The 11092-nt window shown below is 41.4% G+C and overlaps 1 long non-coding RNA gene across 4 annotated transcripts in view; it reads right to left on the reverse strand.

The window, feature by feature from the left end:
* LOC122464441 overlaps window positions 1-11092 on the reverse strand; it is a 136128-nt gene extending 125036 nt beyond the window's left edge. For 3 of the 4 annotated variants that reach the window (XR_006288469.1, XR_006288468.1, XR_006288470.1), the window contains exons 1-4: window positions 10868-11069; window positions 10361-10410; window positions 9078-9230; window positions 1564-1778 (exon numbers count right to left, since the gene is read on the reverse strand). This is a non-coding gene — a long non-coding RNA (uncharacterized LOC122464441). Of the gene's footprint in view, window positions 1-1563; window positions 1779-9077; window positions 9231-10360; window positions 10411-10867 lie in introns of all 4 variants that reach the window. The other variant, XR_006288472.1, reaches the window with a different exon arrangement.

Consider the following 11092-nt stretch of genomic DNA (forward strand, 5'->3'; position numbering starts at 1 on the left):
AAGATTTGGCTCTTCCCTTGTTTCAGCCATCACCTTACTGCGATCCCAAAACCTCTCTTTAGTTTTACCAGATGTTAATTTTACAGCATAACATGATGTGGAAAGAATTTATTTTCCAGCTGTTGATAAGTGCTCATTTATTATACAAACCTACACACTGCAGGGGGAAGAGGGAGAGAGAGAGAGAGACACACACACACACAGACAGTATCACCAGGTATCATACCCTATAGAATGAGAATGAGGGAATATGCTAGTTATGGAAAAACAAATATATTAAATAGGAACAACTGGATCCCCTTCATAGAACATGTGCACAGACTGAACTCCTAGAAACCAAAGAAACTTGGCACTCTCTCTACAGCTAACTGTACCTTTACACAAGGGTACAGTATACTCAGACAATCCATCCAGGTCCAAGATTGTGAAGACACAAATATCAACCTGGGTAGTGTATTATCCAACAGCCTTAGCCTTGTCTCCTTCATTTTTCTGTTTCTTATTAATTTTTCAATCCTCTGTATTTTCAAAATTGGAATTTAAGAAAACTGTCCACATCTGCCCTCCTCCCCAAGAGCACAAACACCCCTTTGCATTCATCCTCTTGGGTGGTGCTAAGCTACCACACTTCTCTCCGCAAGTTATGTGTGTTCCACCCTAACTTGGCATCACCTTCACTAACGGATTTACATCCGAGACAACAAATCACTAAGCTGAAGCTCATGGAAAGAGTTCAGAATAAAGGAAGGAAGCCCACATCATTTTAAGTTTCCCACATACATTTTGCATGACCCCCCAATTTTGGCTCTTTATCACACACAGAGTTCCACATTGGGATGTTGGCTGATTGAGAGGGCTGACAGTAGGGTGGGCTGCACTTTCCCATATTCCACAGGGCTTAGGTTTATCGGGTCAATGCTGCTGCTGCTCCCTCTAGGATATTATCGAGTCCATCACCCTCCTATTTCAAGGTTAGGCAAGGTCCAAACATTTTCTCTCCTCCTGCCACCCACCAACACCACGACCCATAAATGGGAGAATTAAGTAAAAAATGCCATGAGCAGAAACTCACGGCATTCCAAAGCCCCTAAAGAGGACAATCTGTGCACAGGAAGCAGGCAGCTTAACAGTACAGTAGCAAGTTCGGTGAAGAGACTCGGGGAAAATGAGCACACTAGTTTGCAGAGCACACACTACACCAAATACCACTTTAGTGCTATCCTACCGTTTAGTGTCATGTACCAGAATCTCCATCCCCTGCACCATAACAGTATGTCATATTCCCACAAACTCTCTTATTAGCGTATATTGCTAAAGGTTCATCTAAAAACAGTTTGGGGATTATTTTTGCTGGCTGCCTACTGATATGTCCTTTAGCAGGTTCTCTTTCTATCTGCGTTAAATTGTCTTGCCTATAAAGTAATTTGTTTAGCAAAACGGATTTAGTTGTAGCACTGGTGCACTGCAGTGGTGATTTGATACAATCAACTAGAGCTGTTTTAAACTACACTGTGGTGACCTGAATCAGTTAACATGTTGCCTCTTACAATAAATTTAGCTTACTTGGGTCATTGAAGTAAGTAGCATTGAAGTATTCAGCCATTGAAAAGCACTCAGCAGTCCTTCCTTCCCTCCAAGCAATGTGTATATTTTACTTGCTTACATTTTCTCTAGCGATTTCTCTTTCAAGGTTTTGTTTCACGTCTCCTGAAGATGACAGAGTGCAGTGAGCTTCCCCTTTGCCTCATACCAATGGCATGTTTCAGACAACCAAATACCTGTGAGATAAAGAAAAACCTAACTGAAAAAGAATCCAGGATACAATTGTCAATGGTGCCTAAATGCCATAGACTTCCAATGGAGATTTAAGCTGCATATTGCTAAATCACTTTTAGAAATATTACCCCATATCTTACACTGAAACAGGTCATTTCTACAGTGAATTAATATTTAGCTTCAAGCTAGATCAGCTGGTGCGATAAATGAAAGCGGGGGGGGGGGGGGCAGTGGAGGGGGGTGAGAGAGGGTAGCTCCCTTTTATGGACTCCCAGCCAGCCAGCCAGCCAGCTATAAAATGCCTCTTAGAAGCTGTTCTTTACTTGCTTTATCTGTAAAGGATTAACAAGCCCACAGGTAAAAGGAAAGGAGTGGGCACCTGACCAAAAGAGACAATGGGAGGGCTAGAACTTTTTAAAATTGGAAAAAAAACTTCTCTTTGTCTGTGCGTTGTTGTTCTCCAGGAAAGAGGGGAACAGGGAGCAGTTATGCTATGAGAAGCTGAAGGCCAGATATGAAAATCATCAGATAATATCTAGAACTACTTATTTAACAACACAGATATGTAAGTAGATCAGGAATGTTTCGAATGACACAAGTAGGTTTATTTCTTATTGGCATGTGGACTCCTCTGTGCTAACCCCAAATGCTTTTTGTTTTGCTTGTAACCTTTAAGCTGGACCTCAAGAAGGTTATTGTTGATGTTTAATTTTTGTAAGTGGGTTTTTTAAACCTAGCAATAGCCTAAGTTCCAGATGTATTTTCTTTCTTTTTGTTTTTAATAAAATTTACCTTTTTTAAGAACAGGATTGGATTTTTGGTGTCCTAAGAAGTTTGTGCACGTGTTTAATTAGCTGGTGGCAACACAGCTGATTTCTTTTGTTTTTTTCCCCCTCAGCTCTTCCCCGGGCGGGGGTGAAAGGGCTTAAGGGTACCCCAAAGGGAGGAATTCCCAAGTGCGCCTTCCTGGGTCCCAAGGGTTTGGGGGTTTTTTGCACTTGGGTGGTGGCAGCATTTACCCATCCTAGATCAGGGAGAAACTGTGACCTTGGGAGTTTAAATACCAGCCTGGAGTGGCCAGTATTAGTTTTTAGAATCCTTGCAGGCCCCCACTTTCTCCACTCAAAGAGCCAGAGTGGGGAATCAGCCTTGACAGCTGCTTTTAAAATAATTTTCTTATCAAGCTGAAATTGATATTTGACTCTAAGAAGTCATACGGACAGTGATGATTATGAACAGTACCTAAAATTGGGTTCAGTCATTTACTAGCAGAAGTTTCAAACCTGAACAAATTACTCCCAGCAGAAACATGCCTATATTAGTCTAATTTTATTTAATAGCATTATATGTAAAGTTATGAATTTCTGAATGATGATGTGAGCACATGTCCACACCCACAAAGCCCTGACTAGGCAAGAGTTGTTAAATATATCTATCCTAAACAAAGGAATGTGTGTCTTCCTCAATTTACAAATAAGTAGTAAACAAGGTTCTTGAGACTCTCTACCCCTCCCATCTCTTACTCTGACCTAAGAGGACAAATTAACCTGCCATTGGACTTTGGAGGAAAAGACATCTTGACCTGGGAACATTGCTGACAAACTGCAGTAAGGATTTTTCCTTGAACCAAGTCTAGTTTGCTAAGTTTTAGATACTAGAAAGTGTTTTATATTTAATTTCTCTTGTAACCATTTCTGGCTTTAACGCTTTATACTTGTCCTCACTTAAAATCTCTTTGTAGTTAAATAAACTTGTTTTATTTTTTAATTACAACTAAGCCAGTGTTGTATTTAAACTTTGTCCTTACCCATAACTATTTTACATTTGGGGACAATGTATACCTTCAGATCAGCGGCACTGCTATGGGTACCCGCATGGCCCCACAGTATGCCAACATTTTTATGGCTGATTTAGAACAACGCTTCCTCAGCTCTCGTCCCCTAACGCCCCTACTTTACTTGCGCTATATTGATGACATCTTCATCATCTGGACCCATGGAAAAGAAGCCCTTGAGGAATTCCACCATGATTTCAACAATTTCCATCCCACCATCAACCTCAGCCTGGTCCAGTCCACACAAGAGATCCACTTCCTGGACACTACAGTGCTAATAAACGATGGTCACATGAACACCACCCTATACCAGAAACCTACTGACCGCTATGCCTACCTACATGCCTCCAGCTTTCACCCTGACCACACCACATGATCCATCGTCTACAGCCAAGCTCTGCAATACAACCGCATTTGCTCCAACCCCTCAGACAGAGACAAACACCTACAAGATCTCTATCAAGCATTCTTACAACTACAATACCCACCTGCGGAAGTGAAGAAACAGACTGATAGAGCCAGAAGAGTTCCCAGAAGTCACCTACTACAGGACAGGCCTAACAAAGAAAATAACAGAACGCCACTAGCCGTCACCTTCAGCCCCCAACTAAACCCCCTCCAACGCATTATTAAGGATCTACAACCTATCCTGAAGGATGACCCAACACTCTCACAAATCTTGGGAGAAAGGCCAGTCCTTGCCTACAGACAGCCCCCCAACCTGAAGCGAATACTCACCAACAACCACATACCACACAACAGAACCACTAACCCAGGAACCTATCCTTGCAACAAAGCCCGTTGCCAACTGTGCCCACATATCTATTCAGGGGACACCATCACAGGGCCTAACAACATCAGCCACACTATCAGAGGCTCGTTCACCTGCACATCCACCAATGTGATATATGCCATCATGTGCCAGCAATGCCCCTCTGCCATGTACATTGGTCAAACTGGACAGTCTCTACGTAAAAGAATAAATGGACACAAATCAGATGTTAAGAATTATAACATTCATAAACCAGTCGGAGAACACTTCAATCTCTCTGGTCACGCAATTACAGACATGAGGGTCGCTATCTTAAAGCAAAAAAACTTCAAATCCAGACTCCAGCGAGAAACTGCTGAATTGGAATTCATTTGCAAATTGGATACTATTAATTTGGGCTTGAATAGAGACTGGGAGTGGCTAAGTCATTATGCAAGGTAGCCTACAACCCCCCCCCCCCCCCAAGACGTTCTGGTTAAACTTGGATTTATGCTGGAAATGGCCCACCTTGATTGCTGTGCATATTGTAAGATGAGCTATTGCCAGCAGGAGAGTGAGTTTGTGTGTGTGGTTTTTGGAGGGGGGTGTGTGGGGGGGGGTGAGAAAACCTGGATTAGTGCTGGAAATGACCCACCTTGATTATCATGCGCATTATAAAGAGAGGTTTCAAAGAGGGATGGGCTATTACCAGCAGGAGAGTGAGTTTGTATGTGTGTGGGGGGGGGGGGGGGGGAAGGGTGAGAAAACCTGGATTTGTGCTGGAAATGGCCTTACTTGATGATCACTTTAGATAAGCTGTTACCAGCAGGAGAGTGGGGTGGGAGGAAGTTTTGTTTCATGGTCTCTGTGTGTATATAATGTCTTCTGCAGTTTCCATGATATGCTATGCATCCGATGAAGTGAGCTGTAGCTCACGAAAGCTCATGCTCAAATAAACTGGTTAGTCTCTAAGGTGCCACAAGTACTCCTTTTCTTTTTACGAATACAGACTAACACGGCTGTTACTCTGAAACCTGTTAAACTGAACTGTTTGTTAACTCCAATTAAAGTAGCAAATTATTGAATATTAACCCATTACAGGGGCAATGGACCTCTAATAGCTCAACTGTCCAGGATAGGGCTGGGCAATGCAGAACACACATTTGGGGGGAAATGTGGGACTGGCAGTGTGTTGGGGCCACCCTGCAAGAAGTAACCACAGCTGGTGGAAGCCAGAGTGTGACTGGAGTGTTGCTGACAGGCTGCTGGGGTCAGAGCTGCAGCTATACACAGACACTCAGGGTCTGACCTGAATGCTGATTGACTTGTTATTCCCACTGGGCCACTCACACAGGTGGTAACAACCCCTCGCTGGTATGGATTGCACCATGGAATATGACACCTGAGTATACTGGAAGTAAGAAACTAGCTGATGGTGTAAAGAGAACTTCTAACACATGTAGTTTCCCTGTACATTTATTCCAATACATACGAAGAAAATGAGATGGCTGCTAAGTGTTTTTGTACATTTTAGATGTAATAAATAAACCCACTACACATAAAGATACAATTTTCACTTTTGCATACTTCATGGTAAATTTTAAAAGGTCATCTGTATGAGATGGGGTAGCAAATCTGGCAGGTAGATTGGGAAAACACTTTTGGAGGCCTGTATGATTAGGTCCCATCACAAGAAACAAAGTGACCTAAGATTGCATTGCTACAAACACACACAAATAAAAAGCCTCTACAGTTTTATAAGTAGTCATGAAGGCTTTCTGGGGCTGGAACAAGAGTGCATTCTCCATCAGGAAGCTGTAAATATCCTTTTTCAAGTGATCTTCTCATCGTAAAGAGGTCAGAATTCCCAGTTTAAAAATACTATTTCGAAAAATTTCAGAGTAACAGCCGTGTTAGTCTGTATTCGCAAAAAGAAAAGGAGGACTTGTGGCACCTTAGAGACTAACCAATTTATTTGAGCATAAGCTTTCGTGAGCTACAGCTCACTTCATCGGATGCATACTGTGAAAAGTATAGAAGATATTATATACACACAAAAAGCATGAAAAACTACCTCCTCCCACCCCACTCTCCTGCTGGTAATAGCTTATCTAAAGTGATCACTCTCCTTACAATGTGTATGATAATCAAGTTGGGCCATTTCCAGCACAAATCCAGGTTTTATCCCCCCCCCCCCACACACACAAACTCACTCTCCTGATGGTAATAGCTTATCCAAAGTGACCACTCTCCTTACAATATGTATGATAATCAAGGTGGGCCATTTCCAGCACAAATCCAGGGTTTAACAAGAACGTCGGGGGGTGGGGGGGTAGGAAAAAACAAGGGGAAATAGGTTACCTTGCATAATGACTAAGCCACTCCCAGTCTCTATTCAAGCCTAAGTTAATTGTATCCAATTTGCAAATTAATTCCAATTCAGCAGTTTCTCGCTGGAGTCTGGACTTGAAGTTTTTTTGTTGTAAAATAGCCACTTTCATGTCTGTAATCGCGTGACCAGAGAGATTGAAGTGTTCTCCGACTGGTTTATGAAGGTTATAATTCTTGACATCTGATTTGTGTCCATTTACTCTTTTACGTAGAGACTGTCCAGTTTGACCAATGTAAATGGCAGAGGGGCATTGCTGGCACATGATGGCATATATCACATTGGTGGATGTGCAGGTGAACGAGCCTCTGATAGTGTGGCTGATGTGATTAGGCCCTGTGATGGTGTCCCCTGAATAGATATGTGGGCACAGTTGGCAACGGGCTTTGTTGCAAGGATAGGTTCTTGGGTTAGTGGTTCTGTTGTGTGGTATGTGGTTGCTGGTGAGTATTTGCTTCAGGTTGGGGGGCTGTCTGTAGGCAAGGACTGGCCTGTCTCCCAAGATTTATTTCGAAAAAGAACTCTAGACCCTGTATTTCAATCAGGCAAAAGATATAAGCCACAGTAGCCTGCAGACACATAATAAGCCCACAGTAGAATGTACAGGAATTGGGTAGTATCCCTTTAAATAGTTTGGGAGCCTGCAGTGGGCCTCCCTGTCTCATTCAGGCTTTGAAGGATTAGATTTTTATTGATAAGTGTAATATCGATTTCACCAGAGAGAGAGAGAGACCAACAAAAAAATATTTCCATTGATAATCAAAATTTACAGATATAAAAATGCTGCTTGAAAACTTAAAGCTTGTTTTGAAGATATTTACTTTGTATACTTTGACAGGTCTTGCTGACTATTTGTGTTTTAATGGTGTAAAGCTTTATCTTTGAATCTCAACATCTGCCAAGTGTATATATTTAGCTAGGCATTGTATGTTTGTATATAGTTAGCAAAGAGTTATTTGGAACTCAACTGTGGCTGTGTTCTTGCCTTATTCTTACTGTTGTGTAGACAGAACACACACACACACCCCATAAAACAGAAACTATTGCAGATGTTCTAGTTCACAAGATCCAGCAATATCAGCCTTAACACAAATTCCTGCTAGGATCTTTTCAAGGTCATATTAAGAATAAGCTGACAAAACAAAGATCAACAACACGTTGACACTTCCAGGAAATGGCATTGTAGGCAACATGGTCTCATCTCTTCCAATATAAGCCAAATATTGCAATATTCATTTAATGCAGCAAAAAACACTTATCCCACCTCCACAGTTACAAAGTTTTTATCCACAACCCTGCTGTGATCTCAGGGTTATAATAGTCAGAACAGAGCTTTGAAGTCTAAACGTAAAAGGAAGGTAACACTGAGCTCTGAAAAAGCAGCAAAGAGTCCTGTGGCACCTTATAGACTAACAGACATAATACGTAATGCTTCTGTTAGCCTATAAGGTGCCACAGGACTCTGCCGCTTTTACAGATCCAGACTAACACGGCTACCCCTCTGATAATTGAGCTCTGACTACTTTTCATCTGTAGATCTCAAAACAGTTGGCAAAGGCAGGCAAGGATCACATTTTACAAAAGGAGGGGGAGGAAAGAGATGCAAAGAGGGGGTTGACCTTGGGTAAATCACTTCAGCACTCAGAACTAGAACCCTCATCTCCCAAGTTCCAGTCCAAAGCCCCTTCAGCTAGGCCATGATTATTCTTGTTTCCTTTACAGCTTTGCATCTAGATAAGGCTTTTTGTAGGGCTTCTGGCTGATGCACCCTACACAACAGCTCAGCTTCTCCATGTCTGGAGAATTTCAGCAAGTTTCATAAGACTCACTAGCTGTTCCAAAGTTACTTGATCCATAAAGAGACCAGATGGACAGTGATGCATCGATAGTAGCCCAGCTCCTGCAACTACAGGTGGCACCAAGTATAAACAAGAAGCAAAATCCATTAAAAAAAAAAAAAATCAGATCTTGTCTGAGGACCATTGTGACAAAAGTCGGGTTACTTTGAGTTCAGAGATCTTTTACCTAACAAAACATCAACAGGAAAGTAAATTCCAAGGCTCTGTTTCCTACCTCAACCTGGGTATTATTCCCCTGGTAGCCTAGATGACACCCTTCCATGCATAGGAACCAATTAAGCTATGTCCTTCTCCAGCAAGACACAAACAGTAGTATTCTCTCCTCTCCATTAGTGAGGGTAATGGCCACATCTCAGACCTTTAAGACTATACATTGGACCTCAAGAATTTTCCCACATGGACAGCAGTACTCATGCTTCACTTCTAAGTTAGGTACAGATATCCAACTTCATCCTGGGGTTCACTCACCTTGAGGTTCAAGTGTAGTTGTAACTAGTGGTGTATCACAGATTGCAGGATCATGGGTTAATTGGATGTTTGTGTGATGCTCCTTTTTGGAGATGAAAGCACATCATGGGTAGCATAGACTAAGACCTGACTGAGGACCTCGCAGAATACATCCTACAAAAAGAAAGCATCATGTCATTGACTTGGAGGAAGGACCTTCACTATGGTGACTATGTTCCACATGATCAGTCCTTTGAAGCTGTTGGAGATATTGACCATAGGAGACTCTATAGGCTGAAAACTCATTCTATTAAATTAGTCAAGGTAGTTCAGGAGTCTAGGTCTCCATTGTCAGGATCCATTACACCATGAGGACCTACTAGCCAAGGTAAAAGCATTCATATTGCTACTTGGATGGTGCTTTGCAAAGGGTAGCTGTTAAAAATTGTATGTCCTTTTTTGCTTCTCTATCATCTTTACAAAGAAGGCCTGAACACGTGTTTTATTTTTTGTTGTTGTTTTTGGTTCTTCTCACTTCCATCAAAAGAGCTAGAGGTAGGTTATGTTATTCTGCTTCCTTTTCACTTTTGCCAAGGTGAGAGTATTCATATTGCAACTTTGAAGGCAAGTTGCATTTCTTGAAGAGCTGGTTTGTGTCTTTTACTTTTGTATCACATTTCCAAAGAGGGTCTGGATCTCCTCCCTTGTCTTATCCAAATTAGAAAAAAAAAAAAAGGGGGGGGGGGGACTCTTCTACTTGTTTTTAACCTTAGAAATATCAGAATGCCAGGACTTATTTAAGAAGTCCATCAACCATGCATAGTCATTTGGAGGCATCACAAACAAAACAAAACAAAACAAAATCACACCAAGGCCTTTCAGGCCTTCTAAAGATATAGATATATAGGCTTGCTGCTTTGTGATGTATAAGCCCATTCCCCCTCCGTCCCACACTTGCGTGTTTCTCCAAGAGTTAGGTCATACAGCCAGCACAGAGTCATTCAGATCAAAGAGCAATATTAGGTCTTCCAGGAGCTATCCCTCCTAAGAACTGAATAGCGCTATTCACAAATGTGACTGCCAGTCCTAGATTTTATTACGGCTCAATCATTGTTCTTCATTCACATCTACAAGTACCAGCTCCTCAACATTTAGTCAGACTACAGCAATGATTATGAGTGTCTAGAAATCATTCTAATTAGACAAATAATATTAAGTACAACAATACACCTGTTAGCTGACACCAAAGAGTTCAGATCAGTATTCCTCTTACAGAAGCCTAAACTCCTAATGAAGGCACCTACCTGCTTCATTTTTTTCTTTTGTCTGGGAAGACATCTCCAATCAGATGAAACTGAAAAACAAGATAAACAGATGTAGGTTTAGCTAGCACTTTGAATACAACTACAGTAGACATAAAAATAGCAAGTAACTCCAATAACCATGTCCCTCTAGCTTTTGGCATTATATATAGCCATGATCTGAGCTAATTTTAGATCTTCCCATTTCACTTCAGACATGTAGGTAACAACAGTTTCAGGTAATGGTCCCAGGAAAGGCTAACTTCTATCTAACTCCTCCAAAAAGAAAACATAATATAAGAAGCACCCTAGTACATTCTCATATATATGACATGCACACACACGGAAGCTATTCAACGTATGCTTCTTATAACAACGAGAATATCACAATCCCTTTAATTACAGAATGCAGCAATGCAAGAGATCTGGAAATAAGTTACCTAAAAGACATGGTTAGGAGCCAATGGAAGAGTAGGAGAATAACAGAATATTTTATGTAAAATACTTTACCTCTCAAGGAAGGTAAAAAGGGGAATCTATTTACCACCAACACTCTTACCACAAAGCTGCCTGTTTAAGCACACCAAAATCTGTACTATACAAGTGACTCCCCCACTTTGTCTATACAAACACATGATAACACTATCATTGTTTCACTATGCTAGCAGTGAAACAGTAAGAAAGCAGCACTCTGCTAGGTTGAATGAAGAATGAGTAGTTTAGCAAACTGAGAAA

The sequence above is a fragment of the Chelonia mydas genome, chromosome 1, assembly GCF_015237465.2.
Source record: "Chelonia mydas isolate rCheMyd1 chromosome 1, rCheMyd1.pri.v2, whole genome shotgun sequence".
Classification (NCBI taxonomy): Eukaryota; Metazoa; Chordata; order Testudines; family Cheloniidae; genus Chelonia; species Chelonia mydas.